Raw genomic sequence first — 11,072 nt, 5'->3', positions numbered from 1 at the left:
GACAGTAGACTGCTCTGAAAACAAGAAAAAGAGATTGTGAGGAGTCCAGCCGTAAAACCCCGAGAAAACCAAAAGCAATTGTTCTGTCTGTGACTTGTTGTTTGCTCTATGTAGGAATCTGTTGAAATGTGCAAATGTTGAATTTGTGAAACTAATTAGCACATAAAAATCCAGCTGTAATAGTAATCAAAACTTGCTGGTTCAACACACTATGGGGTTTTTTTTTTAGTATTAACACATCCTGCACATATGGCCCCCAGCTGAAGATCTGGAGCTGCTCATACCAGCGAGTTAATATCAGGGGATTTAGAAGCAAGTATTTATTGGTGGCAGTTGTGGAACCAATACGTGGTCTAATTCTGACTGGTGCTTCCAACGCTGTTTGTGTCTGTAAGGGGAAAAAAGGAAAAGGTGACTGGTACTGCTCTCATTATCCTCATGCTGTATGAAAACAAGGTACAGTGTTTTAATAGATTTGTTGGCTGAGATTTCTGCTGGAGAGGCCTTTAGTTGATGAATTGTGGCCTTGCTAGAAGCTGTAACTGCAGCAACAAGGAAATACTGTCAGCTTTCTACAAGTCACTGTTCAAATTTACTTGCTCATATTTGTTTAATTATAGTATCTTGCTGGCATTTTCTTTATGTTCTTTGTTTGTGACAGCATCAAGAATGAAGAAGATTTTGGTTTACATCCTTTGGAGACGCAAAAAACACTTTTTAGGTTAGCTATCTCAGAAATCAAAACAGCCTATCTTGTAAAATGTACTTTAAAATAATTTTAAACCATCTCTTTCATTGTGATTTGCAGATCATGAGTTGGTAAGTCTTAGCATTTAAATTCAAAATTAGAAGTTTAGATGTTTCAATGGAAAGAGAAACAGAATCTATTTGGTAGTGTCTTAATAAATTACCCGAACTAGCTACTGGATTACAAGTAGACAAGTGCTTATAACTGACTAATAAGGCACTTTTAGTAGATCATTTATATACCAGACACAACTTCTGGTAAGAGATTTTCCTTAATGTGAAAATACAGTGCTTTCGGCATGATGCAGCTACCTTTGATCTCTGTAAATGACTAGCAGTAAATTTTGAATGTCGGAAACTGACCAGTAGGATGTCTTAGGGAAGATGAATGGATGTGATGTTACCTTGCAAAACCTGCAGAGCATTAACAGGGCTCATATTTTGGTGGGAATCTACACAAGGCACTTGGTGGGACTTAGGCTACGTATTTGTAAAAATACATATAGTAAAGCACTCTTCTTCAAATATGGCAGTGAAATTAGTACTTTCACAGTGAACAAAGCAACTCTGGATAATATGCTGATGCTGCATTCCCTTCTCTTCCAGTTTCACTTCAAAGTGGTAAGAATGGGCTTTATTAGTACTTTTAAGGCACTTAAATTCTTTTAAGCATTTTTCTCCTACTTCAGTGAAATAATTCAGAAGTTTTTGTTATGTTTAATCAAAACAAGATTTTCAGATTCCTTATTTTGATAATGATTTCATTTGTGATATTTAAAAATAACTGTGCATATTTTTACTTGACACTGCATTGTCTTGTATTTCCAAGGTGAGTACTTGCAAACTGTTTCATGAAATAGGACAACCTTATTGCAGGTAAACCACATACTTGCTTGAACAAAAATATGTTTAGTACTGTGAGACAGAAACTGCTGCTGCCTTGTTTTCATAGTATTATACATTCCATGTATTATTGGTGTATTTTTCTTTATATTGTGTTCCACTCCCTTCTTTTTACTCACTTAAATTCAAGACTTTGGAGTTCTCCTGCAATTTGTAAACTGAAATTCTTTGAGAAATATATTTCATAAGAAAGCCTACACCATTTTAATGAAGAATATGTGCACCATGGAAAAAATCTTTCAGTTCTTGGAATTTTTTCTGTTGATAGTGTTGATGTTGATGATATTTGAGCAAACCACATACAAAAGGATAGACAAAAAATGCACTTCTAAAGCCACTGTTTCTATTTACATTTTTTCCTAAATTTAATTTTTAAAATTAAACTTGAGGTACATAGTCAGTATCCAAATATATTTGATTTACAACTATTCCATATTTTCAGTGATGGAAAAAACCCCAGGTTTTACTACTACTATAACTGAATCTTTAAGCATGAAGTATGAAACTGACAAAGTCGGATGTGAGACTTATTGTACAAGATTCTTCCCCCCCCCCCCCCAGCATTTAATCAAAGCCACAGTCTTTATGTAAATTTAATCACCTTGCAACAAACTAATAATTTTATTATGTTCTTTCCATTTGACAGCCCTTAGCTGCTTAGAAATTGAAAATTTCATTACAGAGCCAGGATAGATTTGCTTTAGAATATTCAGTATTTCTGGTCTCCGTCTACAGCAGGTACTGAATATGTTTACAAATAATGAGTCAGGTCTTCCTTGATTTATTCTTGCAAATAGTCTAAATGAGCAAGCTCTGCAGTATTTAGTCCAATGCTAGCTGAATTTATTTTGTGTATCTATCTATATACATATCATAATCAAATTACTAGTTACATATTTTTATCACATTGTTACATATCCATAATGCTGAAGAACTAATAGAACAAATCCCTGTTTGAAGAATATTCCTTGTCTTTATACGTGTACACACTAACATTCAACTCCAGGTGCTGTACAATCTGAAAAAAGTATCTTCTGATGTTATGTTGTTATATAGACATGGCCCAAGTTTATACTGTAACTGTGACCTAGACTGCGACTGTGATCCATCAAAACATTTAATAAAGTGCTTAACTTAAGTATGTGAATAATCCCTTTGAAGATCGGTGGAACTACTCAAGTGCTTAAGACTGTGCATGCCATAGTATTTTGCTAGTTTGTGGCAAAACTTCCTGCAAGCATGTGATGAAACACTCTACAGTTTTAACATGCAGTACATTTCAACAGTTGATCTGATGTTTTTATCTAATAAAAATTTAAACATATGGACTTTTCATCTGTGTTTTATAACAGTATTCTTGCACTAGGCGCAACTGCTCAAGTATATGTTTACATGAGGGTGGATGGAGTTTTATCCATTAGGGACTGTAAATCATGAACTCTTCCTTGACCTCTAACACATGGAAGAATCAAAGAAGGTGCAAAATGGTTCTGGTTGTTAAGAATAAGAACAAAAAAGAAGCAAACATCATAAGTTGCAACAAGGAAGGTTCTTATTAAACTTGGTGAAAAAAAACCCCAAATTTCACAACAGGGAACTCCAGTACTGGAACAGGTTGTCCAGAGAGGTTGTGGATTCTCTGCTCTTTGAGTTATTCAGAGCGTGCCAGGACAGGCCCTGAGCAACCCAGCCTAGCCCTGTTTGGAGCAGGGTGTTCAGACTAAATGACCTCCAAAGGTTCTTTCCAACTCAAGGTGTTCCACAACTGTAGTACAGTTATTACTGCACTAGGAAAGGTAAAGGCGCAGAAAGGAGTGCATTTAGCAAGATGGATCAGTAGTAGCTGGAAATAATTCTGCAATTATGTTGTTAACAAGAGGAAGACTTGGGTTTGCTATTCAACAGGAAATTAAAGCCATCAACAACAGTCAGCAAAAAGCCTATAGTTCTGATGGGTGTTTTTTTTGCCTTAGACCTTATGTTCAACAGTGGCTATGCAAATACCGTTAGCAGCAAAGTGGTAAAATTTCAACCAGTACGAGGAAGAAAAGGCTAGAGGCGAAAGAGATATGCTAGATATTTTCTAACCAGCTGCATCTGTTAAAAATGTTATCCTAAAACTGATAGTGAAGGTATTTAAATGCTTGACTCACTGCCCATGTTTAGAGTACATACTTTGCGTAAGTTTTGGCACCTATGGTATCAAACTGGCTGTACACTGAATATAGGGCCTCTTTCACATGGACGGGCTGAAGCTTGGCCATATACCAGTCTAAAACTTAATAGCTGGAGTTTCATAACAGATTTGGCTCAATGACACAGTAGTGCAATTCCAGCTGCTGTTTTTCTCAGGGAATATTCATCTTAGTGCCACCCATGAGCCTCTAGTAGTAGTGTTAAGGTGCAAGTGGAAGAATTTATGGAATAATCAGTGTATAATGATAAGTGTAGAGGACATTCCTGGTGTGCTGGGCAATATTTACTCTTCCAGATATATACTTACAGAACACCCCTCCAAAGTTTACAGTTGTTTGCCTTATTGCTAAATGCTTCTTTAATTTACACAGCCACTGCACGCTTTGTCTTTGACTCCTTAGGTTGTAAAGTTTGAATAGAAGACACATTGCAGAAAACAACTATGATAAATGTGTACTTTTCAGTCTAATCTTTAGTCTTACTATTTCTTTCTTACCTTTACTTTTAACGTAACAAATTTCCAGTTAACACAGTAGTTCTTATGTTTTTTGCCTTGCCTCTGGCAAAATTGAAATGCCACCTTTCCAGCATATGATTTATTTTGTTCTTCACATTGAACTTCATGATTATGTTCTCAAAGTTCATTGTTCTTCAACCTTCAGAATGCCTACAGACTAATTTAAGAATGTGTGAAAACTGCTACAGATAGCGTTAAAGCTAGTAAAAAAAAAAATCTGTACAATTTGTCCTTGACATACATTACATGCTTCATTAATTTAAATACGTAATCTGTATTTGCATTCTTAAAAATAAATTCTTCCCTCAGGTGTAGATAAATGACATTCATTTATATCAATAGGGATTGCATGTAGATACCAAAGTGTGATGTACAGTCCTTACCATAGTAAGTCACTATAATGTCTTTTTCTAAACTACTTCCCTGAAGATGTCAAATGTTGTTTTTCTTTTTATCTCAGTTCCTTGCAAAAGAATAAGCTCTCTTTTATATTCTTATTAATTGTCCTGCTTTCAAATGATGCAAGCCCCAAACTGCTAAATAATTCTAGTTGTGTTGATCAGGAATTATCTAACTAGAATTTTTATTGGCCAGATTGCTTCAAACCAGAACTCTTTGTAGGCTGGTAAGAGGCATTTTTGTCAAGAGTGAGATTTCTGGTTTAAATGAGAGAGGTACAACTCTTTGAAAATGCACCCTCAAAATATAATTGGAGCAGGAAATCCACTAAGTTGAAGTGGGGGACTGAATGGCATTATAAAAGGGAGTAATGTTTTTTGAAAACCTTCAGGAGAAACTAGTCAGTATTTGTTTATTTACAGGATTGGAGAACATGCCCAAGAAGAGTTAGTTGCATAGGAGGAGTGTAGAAACTCCAGGTTTGTTCCTGTGGTGTGACTCGAGTGGATGCTGTGGTTGTGTTCTATTTGTCTGCTCTGGCAGCAAATTTCCAAATTCCCACTGCTGGGAATTATGGTTTTATAAATGATTGATATAGTATTTGAATTAGGGGCTTGAATTTTTTCTCACATCAGGCAAATGTCCTAATCTATTGCTAATCTATCTAATCTATTGCTAGGTATTCTACAAGGAGGTTAGCTTAATCTGTGCTTTTGGAGGGAGGATGGAAATCATTATAGTGTAAAGTGGGAAAATAAATGAAATCTTGATTGTCATGAGATGGGAACAACTGTTTCTCATTCAGATCTAGCTCTCTGTACCACACTGTAGGCAATGGAATATCTGTGGTTCAGAGTTTTATGGTTTTGATGTAGCGGGAGAATCAAATGAATTAAGCTGCAGTGGAATCCAGCCACATTTATTTCTGTCTTTCCCAAACTGATGTTCAGATAATGGGATAATGCAAGTAGAAGCTTTTGGGATACCCATGACCACACAAGAGCTGTGTTTAACTTGGATATCTTGGTAGCTGTTGGCATACTGAGTAGATAGAGTTTTCCACGTGTCTCCTATAATAAGGTGAACGAGGTTAAACACAGTTACTTTGAAGCTGAATGCAGGAGTATACATGATGCATATAGCCTGTATTATTCTACATGATTGGGGCAATGTTTTCAAGATAATGTATGCAGTAGGCTTTGGAGAAGAATGGAGGACATAGTGTAAGAGTAACCTTCTTTTAAGTGTGCATATTGACATATTCTATATTATTTATGGTATCTGAAACCAATGGGTTAATTTACATCCTCCATAGAACAAAAATACTGTAAAGAACTAGACCATGTCTCCTGGATTAATTCTAGCTTTCAGCGACTGTGTGTCTGGAGTAATTGAACATATATCATTTACCCCCAAAATATTAAAGGGCAGGTTGTTATTTCTGGCTTAACTTGAATTAATAATTTACTCAGGTTTTACATTACCTAGTTAATCTTATATACTTGTGTAGTTACTCTTTGAATGGTAAGGAATTCTTGAGGCTTATAGCTTCCAGAAACAATTTTTAGCTGAAGTACTGTTTTAGCTATTTATTATCAGTAAATAATTTTATCCCAAACCACAGATAAAAAAGGAGTATACAATAATTCCTCTTTTCTCTGAGTTGTTGTTGCCTTTCGACAGAACTAGTGAAAAATCTCCTCCTTCCTCCTTCTTCAGCGAGGCATTTACTTTTTCTTTGCTGTGACTGCATAATGAGTGCCTGCTGAGACAGTGTGTGTAATGCATACTTGTATGCATCAAAACCATGGGAGCTCAGACTTTAATCGTAGGTCTCTGTTTACATGGAAAAAAAGAAGTTATGTGGGTGTTCCACTTATATTGTGGAATTCTCCTTGGAAGTTGTTATGCATTTCATATCGTATTTAAAAATAAGATTTTTTTTTTTTTTTAAACTTGGTTTGAATGCATGTTGGTATGTGACTCAATATGAACCTCAGGAAAAACCTGAAAATTAAATATATGATTTATAAAGACAAAATTATAATCCATTATTCAGGAAAGGATTCATTTTATGTTTTTTAAAAAGTACTTGTTCTTGATTGTGCTCAAGTTACTGGTATTTGCTGTTTGGCTTTAATCCCAAAGCAGAAACAAGAAGCTTGAATCTGCTTCATGCTTAGCAATTCTTCACAGGCTATGTATACAGGTGTTCTGTCCAAATTCTGTCCGATTGCCCAGGTGCAGATGGCTTCCAGACTCTGTAATTCTATTCAACTATGGGTTGAAAACAGAAGATTTCAAAATCCCATTCTACCATGAAACCTTACTCTTGCTATAAGCATACACTAAAGCTATTAAGAGTGTTGTGGGCTTTTTCCAGTCTAATCAGGTGCCGGTATGTCTAAAGAAGTAGCTCTCCATTGTTATATTGCCTGATGCCTAACAGCGAGGACACCATCCTGGAGCTGTAGTTTCTCAAAAGCGAGGAAGGATACTTGAGAGACAGGAGTTTAGATGAAAGTTCAACTTTCTCTCCCTATTGACATCAATGAAACCAGTAATGGTATGTAAGGTATTACAGTCGACTCTTGGTACATCTTCGATTACGTGTTCTGAACCATGCCTCACAAGACATAATTTAGTCCTGTTTTTCTTTCCAGCAAGTTTTTTACCTTACTTTTTCCTTAGACGTCAACAATATCTTAAGCAAAATGCAGTTGACAAAATTAATTTAATTTAAAATTATATTAAGATTCAGTTCAATGCCTATGGCTTGCTGTTACAAATGTCAGTAAAGATGCACTGAATATCCACGTCAGCCGTGGAAGTTAGCTTTCTAGACCCTACTGATTTCTTTGGTTAACAGGACTTAAGTTTAAAAAAAATTAGCAAACAGAATCCACAAGTAGCCAGAGTTTCAGTTCTTAGTTACATTTCATGCTTTCAAAAGCATGGATTCTGCATTGTTTCAAAAATCTTGTGCTTTTGTGAATTATTCCTGTTCAGGGAACACACAGTGCACTCGCTCTGGACAGCCACCCGAGTGAATGCTGTCTGAAAAGCAGAACATCTTATAATGTCTGCAGGAAAATAACTCCCAGAATCAGCAAGCCTCTGTAACAAGACTTAATTTATTTTAGCTTTTGATTACACAGCAGCTGCCAAGATCTAAACTTCCCCACCCACTTCAAGGCAGTTTTTCTAGTTACACATTTGGCAATGTTTGTAATTTTTCATCCATTCCCCTAGGCATAATAAAAATCACATACAAGGTTTGCAGCCTTTTGGCAGGGGACAGAGGAGAGAAATAGTGATATTTAATTGAGAGATACCTCTCATAGGACAGCCTCAAAGTAGTGTATGTGCAGATAAGAAAATTCCCTTTTGTTTGCGTACTGTGACAAGCAACTATTTTGATCTTAATGGTGCCATCTATTTGGGAGCTAACTGCCGTATAAATACAGCATGTAGAGCAGGTACAAGGAATGTTAATGTTTTCTGAAAGAGGCGAGCTGTAGATCTAACGGATGCAGGACAGTCTTACCTTTGAATTGTGCTTTGGCTAGAATGCAATCCAAATCTTACCTTACTTCAGGGGCTGTAATTGCAAGTTATGAACACGTAAGTAATGCCTCCTCATTACATAAGTTTCTATTTTTCTTGACAGAAGGGTGAAGCAGACCCATGATATTTTACTCATCATATTAATGTATTTATTCCCAGGTCATATTTTGCTCTTTAATCTTTGTGATCAGATAATTTCCTGTGTTGGAGAAAAAGTGCCTTGCCTGGCAAAATTAAAAATACAAAATAAAGATATAAATAACAATAACTAAAAACATTTTGAATTTGCATGCATGCTATGTCATGGGATGGCTACAGCATAGGAAAGGAGTGCTACTGTATGCCAGTTTAAATACTATTAAGCAACTAGACATTTCTAGGAATCTTTTTCCTCAAGTAATACAGGAATATATATTACAAATATCACAAATTAATAATATATTAATTTGAAAAGCAATGACAGATCATTTCACTCAAATCAAGCTTAATAATCAAAGCCATTTTGATAACTATTTCATTCTTTTGAAATACGGTAGGCTGCAAAAGCATAACTGTAGCTCAAAGTATTCAAAAGAAGAATTAATTTGGTGCCTACTGCTCTATAGCATTACTGTTCAGACACTCATAATGGGACTAATTCAGTTAAAAAATGATGTGGGTATAATGAATACTTTTAAAAAAGAAAAAATCACTTTATTTTTAATCAGTATTTTTCTCATTAATATCACTTCATTATTTTCCTGTTTTATAATCCACCTCAATTTTCACAGAAAGGTTGTTATAAACTATAATAATGGATGAAAGATATTTCTTATTGATAGTAATCAGTTTCTGGTTAGACTGTATGGTAGGAAATTGAAACAACTATTAGGAAATTTTATTGAGACACTGAATTCTTCCTATATTTTTCTATCAGATTTATAGAGGCTTATATATTCTATGCCTAAAAGTTTCAGAAATTAATATAGCTACGACAGTCAAATACTATGACTCAGTTACCATGCATTATGGTATTACTTGAAATATTAGTGTTATAACAAGAAAGTTACTATTGGACCCCAAGTGAAAGCATTTGCAGTAGATAACAACTTCAAACGTTTATTTAGCAAACGAATGCCCAGCTCTCAGCCAGTCCCTTTTAGAGCAGTCAGGTTTCATTAGCCTGTTTGATATCTCACAGGTTCTTGTGTAACTACAGTTAGAACCAAACTACAAATGCCATTATTTTGAAGACTGGAAAACAAGCATTGGTTTACCGGGCGGGGGTGGGGGGCACGGGGGAATTCCTCTTGCCTATATCCACAGGATAAAAGCGTGTATGTTCAGACATCCACTGCCTGGAGCAATGCAATGATAGAAATTGAAGCTCATAGCACTGCAGTATGGGTTAAAAAAAAAAAAAAGTAACAGCTCTTGAACATTTTAAAGATGCATTTAGCTCTGCTCTGCTTTAGGGATTAAGAGGACATCATTATAATTTGTGCACAGCTCTGTGTTTACTGTGAAAAAGCTTGCTTTTGTAATTTATGCACTGTGATTTTGCAGGGGGCACCCGATAGCGTTGCAATGTGCAAATGTGTTTTCATTACTTTTTAAGGAAAAAGCTTAAAATGAATGTGACAGGATTTTTTTAAGCTAACACATAAATTAATCACCTTTTGAGATGATTCTTTGAAAATTTTAAGCCATTTTAATACAAGGACCTTTTCTTACTTAGTACAATGGATGAATGAACTCATTGTCAAAACTGCATTCAGTATAATACGACATCCATTTAATGTCTTTGTCATCAAATTAAGATCAAATGCAAAAGGCTAATGAATACATTCAGCACTGAAGTGTATTTTCCAAGGGTGACATTTTCATTTCAATGGAGAAAAATTAGAGAACTGCACAATAACTGCACCGTGCCTCCCTGTATTTCTAAAATTCCCTTTAATAAGGAAATAACTTGTGGAATTTGGCAGATTTTCCCTTAACTATGAGATAAAGACCATACATAAACAATAATATCCTGTCGTACTTGGCACTAAATTAGCTGACTTTTATTGCCACTGAATAGAAATGTGTAGTCTGGCTGCTTGCAGAGTTCATGCTTGAAATTCCAGAAATAACAATATTGAAGTAGGCCACTTCAAAGGTGGTTATTCATCATCAGAAAACTTTTTGACTGTTTGCTGACTGTTGATCTTCACACTCTTCTACATTTACAGTTTCTTTGAAATCACAAAAGAGGCACATGCTTTGTAAAGAAGGTATTTTATGCTTAAAGGGCAGTTGCGCTAAGTCATTTCATAATTAAGAATTACGGTTATCCTTGGGAAATATGGGTTACTTTGAATGTGGAGGGGAGATGGCTTCTGGCATATAATGAGGAAGTATTACAGTAATATTTCACATCTTTGCTTATTGATCTGTGTGTACCATACAGTGCTTCTTAAGTAAATATTAACTCTCACAGAATGATGCATCTAGTGTCTGTAATACTGTTGTCTAATAATATCACTTACCACTAAATTCTCAGGAACCTCTGCAAGATGAATTTATAAGTCCTGCTAGTTTTGCAGCAGTGGAAATTGAGACGCACATACACAAAAAAATATTTTTGCCCTAGTGGTAGAGCCAATGTACATGCCTTCAGACCACATACTTCCCTACAGTAGTAAACCGTTGTCATCTTTCGCACTTTGGACAGCTATTTAAGTTGTTATGATGTCCCTCAACAGCCCATTTTCATTTTACT

The sequence above is a fragment of the Pygoscelis adeliae genome, unplaced genomic scaffold (assembly GCF_000699105.1).
Source record: "Pygoscelis adeliae isolate BGI_AS28 unplaced genomic scaffold, ASM69910v1 Scaffold100, whole genome shotgun sequence".
NCBI classification, from domain to species: Eukaryota; Metazoa; Chordata; class Aves; order Sphenisciformes; family Spheniscidae; genus Pygoscelis; species Pygoscelis adeliae.
The sequence above is the reverse complement of the archived record's forward strand: the minus strand, read 5'-3'. Positions refer to the sequence as shown.